Source organism: Lactuca virosa, chromosome 9 (assembly GCF_052849685.1).
Source record: "Lactuca virosa cultivar CGN04683 chromosome 9, Lactuca_virosa_CGN04683_v6, whole genome shotgun sequence".
NCBI classification, from domain to species: domain Eukaryota; kingdom Viridiplantae; phylum Streptophyta; class Magnoliopsida; order Asterales; family Asteraceae; genus Lactuca; species Lactuca virosa.
The window spans coordinates 92,979,215-92,990,286 of NC_136434.1; the positions used below are offsets into that span (position 1 = coordinate 92,979,215).

Consider the following 11,072-nt stretch of genomic DNA (forward strand, 5'->3'; position numbering starts at 1 on the left):
ATCATCACAAATCAGGATTCGGGAAACATAGATTCTGGACAAACAGATTGATTACATTCCATGTCTTTTGTCTGGGGATATCAAGCAGAACGAAGGGTTATATGATCACTTATCTTAGGACACGTAACTGACTCGGTCAGAGTTCGGCAGCAGCTTTTTGGAAGCTACAATTTGCTGGTCAAATTTAGAAGGCATACTAGCAATTATAGTTACAGACTTATCCAAGTGGGAGACTGTTGGATTAGGTGTCTAAGCCCATAACTATAATTGGTATGTACTTGAATTGATAGCAGCACAGTCCTTTTGGGTTGCCCTCAACCTAGCAACTGGACAAAGAAATTATGAAAGGAGAGATATTAATTTATAAGATTAATAAATTAATATATATATTTTTGATTTATTAATATGTTAATGGATTAATATATTAATTAGAAATCATTATGTTTAATTAATTGTTAGCCAGAAATTAATCAGAATTGATTTTGGGGTTAAAAGAATTAATTATAAAGTGCAGGGACTAGTTTGCAATTAACTGATAGTTGAATGGAAGGATCCAGAACTCCCTTGGAAGGGGGTGGACGAAAACCCTAGGGGAAACCCTAGAGAATTCGTCCAAGGGGTCCAAGATAAGGCCTTGGGTCTTGCTTAGGCCCTAAGCAAAGGATAACTAGGGTTTTCCCTAAACCCTAGTTCCCTCAACTATTTAAGGAGCCTCCTGGCTCACATTTTGGGTACTGATTTCTTTGGAAGAAACCCTAAAGGCCGAAATTGCATACTCTCTCCATCCTCTCTCCTCCAAGTTTCCTTCTTGCTAGTCATTGGGTGTGATTCCACTAGAGGCATTACACTTGTGGTGCTAAAGCTTCCAAGAAGATCAAGATCAAGATCAGGGGAATATCAATTGTTTGCTATAACAATTGAAAGGTATGTAAACCCTAAACCCTAGTTTGTTAATTTCGAAATTAGCCTCTCTCCTCTAGGGTTCTTGTTTTGCAATTCAAAGTTGTATGTTCAATAGTTAAAACATAGATCCAAAGTAGGTTGCATGTGAACTTAGGAATTGTTTTCTAGTTTATTTGTTTCACCTAAAACCCATCAACTATATGATTGATATAAAGTAATACTTGTTGCATGAGCTATATTTTATGTTCTTATTCGTTATGTGAATGTATATACATGATATGTTTGGGCTCAACGGTTGAATACTGAGCCGACTGAACGAAGGCCATTGTGCCAAGTCAGGGGGACCGAAAAAGGAAACGCCAACTCCGTGGACTTGAAGGTTGAATATCTAGTCTTTATTTGGGTGTTGTTTGGGATGTGTTCCCAAATATACACGATATGTATGATCTTGATGTTTATATGTTATATGGATATTTTCTTATTTGTTGATGGCATGGAATGTAGGAGTAGGGTGTAATACTTCTATTGTTATGTTGTGTTGGAATTCACTAAGCTTCGTGCTTACCCTTTCCTTTATAAAATGATTATTACAAGTACATATGGTATGAATGAGGTTTTAGCTTGACTGTACACTAGCGTCGTTGAAGATTGGGTCCTTGTCACATACTCTTAATATGAGATTTTAAGAATATTAGTTTCCCGCTGTTGTTTTGAAGTATAAATGGATTAATCTTGTTAAAAGTATGTTTTGATTTTTAAATGTTATTTGAATACTTGAAAATTAACGGTTTTGGTTAATTAATAGATCTTTAGGTTTTTATTATAAATATAATTTTTTTAAAGTTTAGAATTTATTGAAAATTTTGGGACGTTACATATTTGCTGCTTAGAACCTATATTGATATTATTTAGTAATTTGAAAAATACATTAGGTTGCATACTCCCAGAATTATATAGTTTTAGATTGTTTGATTTGGCGCTATTGTGCAACTCTTGTCTAAGTCCAACTGGCGTAATGTCAGATCTTTCAGTCAACATATTGTTTGATTTCTAGAGGCATGTAATCATATTCATTCGATAGTTAGTTAATATAGTTGGAAGTTCTTCATCGGTTAATAGTAGGGTGAAGTGGAAAGGAATCCTAGAAAGAGAGTCTAAGATGTTTAATATATGCTTGATAGGGCATATATTGGTAGATAGAGCATCAATAAAGATGCAAAGCCCTAGTGGATTTTAGGAAAACTTGTTCTATGTGATCATGGGACACATGCATATATATATATATATATATATATATATATGTGTGTGTGTGTGTGTGTGTGTGTGTGTGTGTGTTTAGCGGTCATCGTGTGTAGTTTTGGAAGTGACTTGAAACTACGAGATTAGGACAAGTATGAGTAGATGTGAAAGGTAATGGATGCCTATACTACTCAAAGCACAATACTCGCACTTGGATCAGGAAGAGTCACAAATCTGCTAAGTCACTAGTAGTTAGGAGATAGTTTGGTAACACTATGAATTCATTTTGCATCATTACCCATTGTATGGTGATATCTAGGAAAGTGATTCTAAGTTCGGGCCCAAGTGGACATGAAAGATCAAGTCCGAATAAAGTAAAATTGTGTAAGTGAGTTGGTTCTGAGAACCTTGAGTGATATAGTACCTGCTTTAGTCGTGAGAATGAAGAAGGACATTTGGAACGCGACAAGGTGATCGTCCCAAAGAAACAAGAAGGATGGAATGAATTCAACAATCATTATTTTTGCTAGTAGTTCAACTATGATAGTAATACCCCCTTATACCGTTTAGTTATACATGTGCGTTAGCACGTTTTTAGAAAAAATTGTGCTTGTCATGACCTTATCCTGTTTTGGTCATGACATGTTAAAAAATCACGTGCAGTAGGCACAATCAGTAGTACCACGATGAGAATGTTGAATGCCATTGGATATCACAACCATGACACTACTAGAAAAACAGCATTTTACGACGCACAATGCGTGTTGTAAAACGCTCAGACGACGTGCAAATGCGTGTCAAGAAAGGCCCTGTCATAACGAGAGACGACACGCTTTTGCGCGTCGTCTATTTACGACGCGCAATTACGACACGCATTTACGACGCGCGTTTACGACATGCATTGCGTATCAAGGAAGGCCCTGTCATAAAGGAAGATGACACGCATTTGCGTGTCGTAACCTTACGAAGTGCATTTACGACTCGCATTGCGTATCATTAAAGCCCATGTCAAGAAAGGCAATGTCATAAATGAAGATGACACACATTTTTGCGTATCATAATTTTAAATGTTTAAAAAAAATATTATTTATAAATTTACTAATTTTCAAATTAAATTTGTATTTAATGTCTCATTATAGAAAATAAAATATCATATACAAAAAATACAATCCATTGCATAAAATTTAATGTCATACAAATAATCGTTCCATGGAAAGAGAAAACAAATCAATAGAAGTTGTAACAAAAATTTACAAACTAATTAGATACAAGAAATATAAAAAAAATATACCCTCAAATGCTTTTCAAAGTCTAATCTCCATTTCAGCTCTTCAACTCACTTCTCCAGTTTGTCCTTAGCTTATCGAAGGGCTCCAGCATCTCTTGCAGCCTGTGACAACATTCTTAATTCTTTCCTAAGTGACACCTTTTTCCTGTCTGTTAATTCCCCTGTGCTTGTGTTGAGTAAAAACTTCAAAAGATGTCCATCCCCAAGTGCACACAACAACTAAGGTATCTGTAATTAAACATTAAACACTTTTTACAAATTTTCCCTCATAGATGAAGATAAAGATGAAGATGAGATGAGAATCATACCCCTTCAAAGGCACAAAGAAGAACAGAACGTGGTATTATTTCACCACCTAGATGTTCTTCAGTGATGAGATTTAAATCGGGTAGTGAAAATATCTTGACACTAATTGATATCCATTCCATCCATCCTCTGATCCAACAACCAATTGATATCCATCCAATGCAAAACCCAAAGAGCATATAGCCTTACTATTACAAATACAAGAAAAAAGTTGGAATTAGATTATTAATTTAACAATATTATATTGTAAAAAAGTTTAGGTATTGCATATCTTGATCACAAGATGAAGAAAATGTATTATAGTAATTAACCCTAAAATTGCAACTCATGAATGTAAAAGGGTAAATGAGTAATTATACATACATCAGAAGTGACCAGACTCTAACAGTTCCATCCTCAGATCCAGAAATCAAAAGTGACTGATCATTAGAAAAGACCAATCAAGTAACAGGCCTATAGTGACCATGCCATTTCTTTAATAATCTACCAGTTGCAACCTATACCCAATTAAAGCATTGTAATTTGATTTAGCTATTTATTTTAGCATCTTATCTTCAGAAACCGAGAGAATGTACCAATCTACTTTCATTTCTTCTTTCTATCACACCATAGCATTCCACTTCCAACTTTTTTTCATATTAAAATGTAACCCTTTTTTATTTCAACTTTCAAGCAAAAGCAAAGCTCGTTTTATTTATAACAGAAAGAAAGAAGGAAGATGCAACCAACCTGCGCATGAGGGTTCTGGAATTCTACTCCACTAGACTTATGAGTTTTTGTCCACTCCACAAGAGGATCATGGATGAAAGTCTGGAGAACACTCATCAATGTTTCTCTGTGTTCCCTTAGTACTGAAAGTGTAATCTCACAAACCTTCCAGAAGGTGCCTTCATACCCTGTAATCCCCAACCCTTCAATCATATTCTGCAAACACAATAAATACCACAAAGTATTTATTGAAGGTTCCAAACCCTGTTAAGTAAGAACTGCAATGGAATTCAAAAAGAGTGTCAATTTGGTCTTTTTACTTATATCATTGTAAATCATAATTGTTTCCAATAAATTAAGTATTTTACCTGGACAGCATTAGTATCAAATCCAACTTTGAAACAGTTTCTTGAAGGTTCCGGACCCTGTTAAGTAAGAACTGCAGGGCTGACAAAGCCTACAAAAGAACAAAAACAATGTACATGTGGAAAAGTCAACTTAACAACATTTGTAGGTTGATTAGTAGAAGCCAAAAGTCTAGCCCACATCCTATCTGTCAACTTAAAAATATTTATAATTGTAAATTATAAATATTAATTTGCAATAATAATAATATAATTAATGTAAATATGAGAGAGTAAGAGTGCTTAATTACCTGTATTGGAATATATGCATGTCTGCTATTAAAAGGTCCAACTGTAAAACCAGAAAACCCTTCCATGGCCCCATGAACTGCACTGTGAGCAAGAAGTGTACAGTGGATGTTATCATATGCATTGCTTGGAACAGCCCGTATCATGTATGTTGGATCTCCAAGTCATCCCTGTTGGCATCATGTAATTCAACATCTTCATATCTAAACATGCTACCAATCTCCTCTGCTATGGCTGAAACTTGTGCCTTAATTTTCAGAAAATCTACAAACAGTAGTATATAATAAGTTAGTTTCAAATCACACAAAAAAATCAAATTATTGAAAAAAGAAAAACAGAAACTGTGAATGGTGACCTAAATGGCATATTATAAGCAGTTTTGCTCCACCTATGGAGTCCAACAGCTCTTCAACTTTGCTTGCATGCTCTAAACATAATATTCTAGGTAATGTCCCTGAATCAATTTGAAAATCACTCGACATGTCCTCATCCTCTACATGAACAAGTTTTTCGTTGTCTTTTTCAACATGAAAGTTTTCAGTTTGTGGATTGATGATTGTACTATTATTAATGACAGATGGTGAGAGGGATTCAAGATCCCATAGGACTGCATGATAAGAGGAAGATCTATTAAGAATACAAGTCAACAATTTGTTTTCTTTGAGGATATCTTCAATGAATTCCTTCTTCACCAACAGCTCACACTCTTCTTTCAGACGATCTTTTAAACGAGAGCTTCGTATACCTGGTAACAAGGACCTAGGCACCCTGCCATTAAAATACATTTTAATAATATCACCAATTTACCCCTCCTGATATAATTTGGAATAACTCTTTCTAGCTTCATATGTCAAAAGACTTAGAAAGATTTCTAGCTCGCCTTGGAATAAATGACATGGTAAGTAGGTAAAGCAGCTGTTGATGTGAAAGCATAGGAAGAAAATTCATGGCATCTCTGCGCACTGCAGTCTCTTTAGCTACTGAAAGCCACTTTGGGGTTCCAAAGTTAGCAGCTTCCCCACAATTGAAACCTTTAAAGACAATGGTTTGATATTAGAGTCTATAAAGTATAAATATATCAAACCACAAAAAAAAACTGCAAAACATTACCATGGCTGAATCCTATGTGGTAAGCCCTTGGAAAGGTCACTACAAATTCACCAGAGTTCTGTACTAACCTGCAAGCATGAAACAAAAGAAATTTTCAGTAGAATGTCCTAAATTTACCACAATATGTTTTACACAATTAGTTTGAGATTTTCCAAAGGAAGTTGACAATGTGAAGTGCAAGGCATAAAAGCATGGGTTTTGAACAAAGAAATAACACACCTGCAACATGGAATGCCAGATGCAACAACAGTTTCAAGTGATAGAAGGGTAGTCTTTTCGCCCAAGAGTGTTAGAGAAGCTGTTAAACAAAAATGGCAGGAGCTTTATGAATTGCTAAAGAAGTAATTTGAAGCCCTAGGCATTCCATGTTGACAAATAGTCATTATATAAGTTCATTTTTTTTATCTTAGAAATGCTTTAAGAAGGTGAGAGATGCATATTATAGCAGCTCTTTTTATATGCATTGCAATGCCAATGATATAATCAAGAGTAAGAATTTTACATAGCTAACCGATCTACACCTCCACCATAAGCCTTTGAACGGATTACTTCCTCAAAAGTGAATGAATAATCGCCAGGGACTGCATACCAGGTCTTGGGAGAGCCAATGTGGAGGAAATTTAAGCTGTGAAGCTCATGATCTTCAACATGCCATGCAAACCAGCTGAATAACATGCCAATGTATACCATGGGAGAAGTGACACCTGGAATATCATTTGGTATATGCATTGCAATGCCAATGATATAATCAAGAGTAAGCATTTTACATACCTAACCGATCTACACCTCCACCATAAGCCTTTGAACAGATTACTTCCTCAAAAGTGAATGCATAATCCCCAGGGACTGCATACCAGGTCTTGGGAGAGCCAATGTGGAGGAAATTTAAGCTGTGAAGCTCATGATCTTCAACATGCCATGCAAACCAGCTGAATAACATGCCAATGTATACCATGGGAGAAGTGACACCTGGAATATCATCTGGCATGAAACGTGTAAGAGATACAGGAGATCTTGCAATTACTTGTAAATTCTAAGGACAGTTGGAAAGCTTCCATCCTGAAGTCCCTTCAATCTCATCTGAAACCCTTTGTCTGGCAACACGATCTGACAACATATTCAGTGAACTGGAATTGGATTCTACCGAAGAAGTAGAGCTACACCTTATTATAGATTTTTCACCTTTCTGGTTTTCACAACTGTTGCTTTTATCTTCTACTTGTGATCTTACATCAGAACAATCTTTATTGTTTCTATCAAATGTCTTTCTCCTTCTCCTATGCCTATGTACTAGTCTAGATGGTCCCACTGGTTCACCAAATTACAATAACACCTATTAATTATTATTAACATATCTATCTTACAATTACAATAACACCTATTAATTATTATTAACATATCTATCTAACTTGAATCTTCATTTTCATCCAGAGATTTGCAAATTCATCAAACATCCTATCCATGAGTTGATGTTGAGAAACATAAAATAGTAATTACACAATAATTGTTGCATATGTCCTAATGTAAGAGTTCTTTAAAATATTAACCTGGATAGCAGCAGTTAAAGCATGACCAATATGTAGAGCTCCAGTCACATTAGAAGGTGGAAGAACCTGCATTTACACATAAGCAAGACATCCATAACCAAATTACATTAATAAAATGTTTTATACAAGCCACAAGCCACAATCCCAAAACCAATCTGTTTAAAAAGATCTATAGAAACATCATTGTTTATGAACACTTATAGACACTTACGAAATTGCATAGAAAATCACAAGAGACTCACGATAGTTGAGAAAGCTTATTACCTCTTCAACATGTTGGGGCATCTCCAAGCATGCAAACTTTCAATTTAGGCCTGGGAATGTGAGGCAATTTCACTATTCCACTGAAACATTTGTCCTTTTTTGGGTCGTAGTTCTTGAGTCTAATTTGGAGTTCAATGGTTTTAGTGAAATTATGCTTCTTCTCTTTTGCATCTGTGGTGATTTGAGTAATGGCTTCTCTTAGAGCTTCACTTTGAAGCTTACTGTGAAATCACATATTGAGATATTAGTTGTTGATGAATCAGATAGTTGAGCCTAACATAGTCTGCATGTATTTAAAAATCATAAAGAACTAAGAACAACCATTTTATAAGATGATGCTGATAGAATCATTAGATTTGAATACCTGAGTAAAATGGCCGAATTCTCCACATATTTTACAAATTATTTCTTCTTCTTTTCGTTTCTTCAAATTCCTTTCAGTATATTTAGATTTCGCCTCCCAGACCATAGAATCATGAGATTTGAATACCTGAGTAATGGGACCTTTTGTTTTTCCCCCAGACCCACTTGCGATTAGCTTCCCTACTAGTAGAATCAGTGGGAACATCTTTTGGTCTAATGAAGGTAGTCAATCTAAAACGAAAAAAATTGAGATTGTAACTCACAAAACATGAGAAAAGACTATGATGTGAATATAACAAATTTACCCCCACAACCAACACTTTGAGAATAAACAATATTGAACCAAAATACTTACAAATCAATTGCGATTCACCTGGGACCTCTTGTGTTAACATCTAAGTTCTCCGAATATTTCTTTGAATTCGAGGTTTTAGATTTGGTCGACGCCATTGATGAGGAGACCTCGCAGATCAATTACGATTCACCTTCGCTTTATCTTCTTGTTCTCCTCTTGATGATTTCAGACTCCGTCTCCACGCTTTACATGATATTTTTCAGAAAGGAGTCTTTGTGGAGCATTGGGGTTTTTCTTTATTTCATAACCCTCTCACGTACTGGGTTGAGAGAAAACGAGAGAAGCGGAAGCTTGGAATAAAATAAAACCCTAGCACGTGCTAGAGAGAAGGGAGGTGGCGATGGCTTAGGGTTTACAAAGAGACGGGAGGTAGAGAATGAAGGGAGATCTAGAGGAGAGAGTATCAGAGAAGGGAGAGTGGATTGCAAAGATGAAAGATAGATAGAAGGTAGAAAAAACGAGGCGGGTTTTAAAAATTTTGGGGATTTCGTTTTCCCCCTTGTCAACTAAAAGTGCGTTTCATTAAAATTATAAAGCGACAGGTATAGACGACGCACGTTTAAGATAAAGCACCCTCCGTGTTTTTAATTTTTTTCTTGAGACACTAAATTAAGGGCACGCAATAATGCGTGACGTAAATCCTTAAATTTTTTGGAGAGATGACACTATTTTAAGGGCACGCCCTTTTGCGTATCATTAATCAGTGCGTGTCATAAAAAGCGCGTCATTAAAGGTCTGTTTTCTAGTAGTGTGAGTTTCTTCAAAGTCAAAAGGAACCATCTTAGGCTTCAGCTAGTTACAAGAAGCAACAAATGATGGGTCAAACCCAAGTGAGGGAGAACCAACCCTTAAGTAGAAAGTACGAAAAGTAGTTCGACTTTCGACTTCGATGTCAAGGTCCAGGAGAGTGGTGGCACAAGTAGGCGGAGGTTGTTAGTTTCGATTTCGTTGTACGATTAACAAAAGAAAGAAGTATTTTATTAGATTACCCATAGGCTATGAGTTTCTTTCTTCTCAAGTAAAGGTTGGTCTTTCCTTACAAGCGTCTGATAGGATTTAGGAATTTGCCAAATTCCCAGGTACAACTCAGATAGCCAAGAGAACCATCTAGGTTCGTACCTTCACGAATAAGGGATTCATCCTCGCAGTATAGGACTAGTAATTCAATAGATGATGTAGTTGGACATAGAGAGCATTGAGTACTCGAGGGATACATCATATTTAGAAAGCTTTGTTAATCTCGTAGCAAGGACTTAGTTGCCCTATACCAAAAGACGGAAACCATAGGATCTAGGTCAATGAGAAATCGTTTCCGTAGTGCGAACGTTGCAGTTCATCATCTAATATGCGTATACAAACGCCTAAAATAGGATGATTTCGGTGGGACCATTTCGATTAAGAGAGGCGATCGTACTTTCCAAGGGTTTCAGATGTATCAACAATATACATAATAGGGTTGATAGATTAAGTGGTTGATCCAGGTTCAACCAAACGGTCTTAATGATTTTCAGTAGCAATCAAGACTAAGTAAGAGTCCCTAGCGTAAATTGGAAAGAGATCAATTCTAGGAGTGAATCAATGTTAAAACTACATAAGCAGTAGTAGTTGTTGGAGATTCAGTTGTAAAGACACCTTGTCAGATGTCAATAAAAGATAGACCTGCAAGGAAACGGATTTAAGGATTTCCTTTGAGGTTTAATTCTGCAATAAGATGGTAGAACATTATCGAGGATCAGTTCAAGATTTTAGGATGAGAGGTTTTTATTGATGGTAGAGAACACAAAAGGATTGTAAGAAATTAGTATAAATTCCTAAACACGTTCGTTTAGTTAAGAATCATGTTAAATAGATAATCAAGTGCAACTGTATATGCATCACTGGTCTTTGGGGTGAGCTACGTGTTTGGTTTAGTTATTCCTTTAAGTCGGTAAATGTATGAGTTAATAGAAAACTAAGATCGAATTCAAACCTTCATAAGTTGGAGTAGGAAGCCAGTTAGAATTTAGCATTCGTACAGTGTAGATTAAGGACCTCTAAATCAGTTGTAGCCTCAAAAGCTTAAAAAACAAGCCTTATAATGAGTCTGTCACCAATATTAGAGTATTGGTTCCAATGTTCTCAAGCTAGTAAACCTGTTATAGTAGTTTTGGTTAAAATTCAGGATGTTGGAACACTTGAACTAGGTTGTAATACCGTTTGTAATTTAGATTCATGAGTGCTTTAAGGACATGTTATAAGCCTTTTAGAGGCATGCTCCTGAAAATGGATTCCGTTAGGATGTCATAGATAAAATTACATAGTTAACCACCTCATAACCAGTCGATGGTGTCGAAATT

General features: G+C 35.8%; 1 pseudogene; it reads right to left on the bottom strand.

Annotated features, from left to right (window-relative positions):
- Nucleotides 1-5,239: 5,239 nt before the first annotated feature.
- Nucleotides 5,240-8,831, bottom strand: LOC145139547 (lysine-specific demethylase ELF6-like; annotated as a pseudogene).
- Between the last annotated feature and the right edge of the window lie 2,241 nt (nt 8,832-11,072).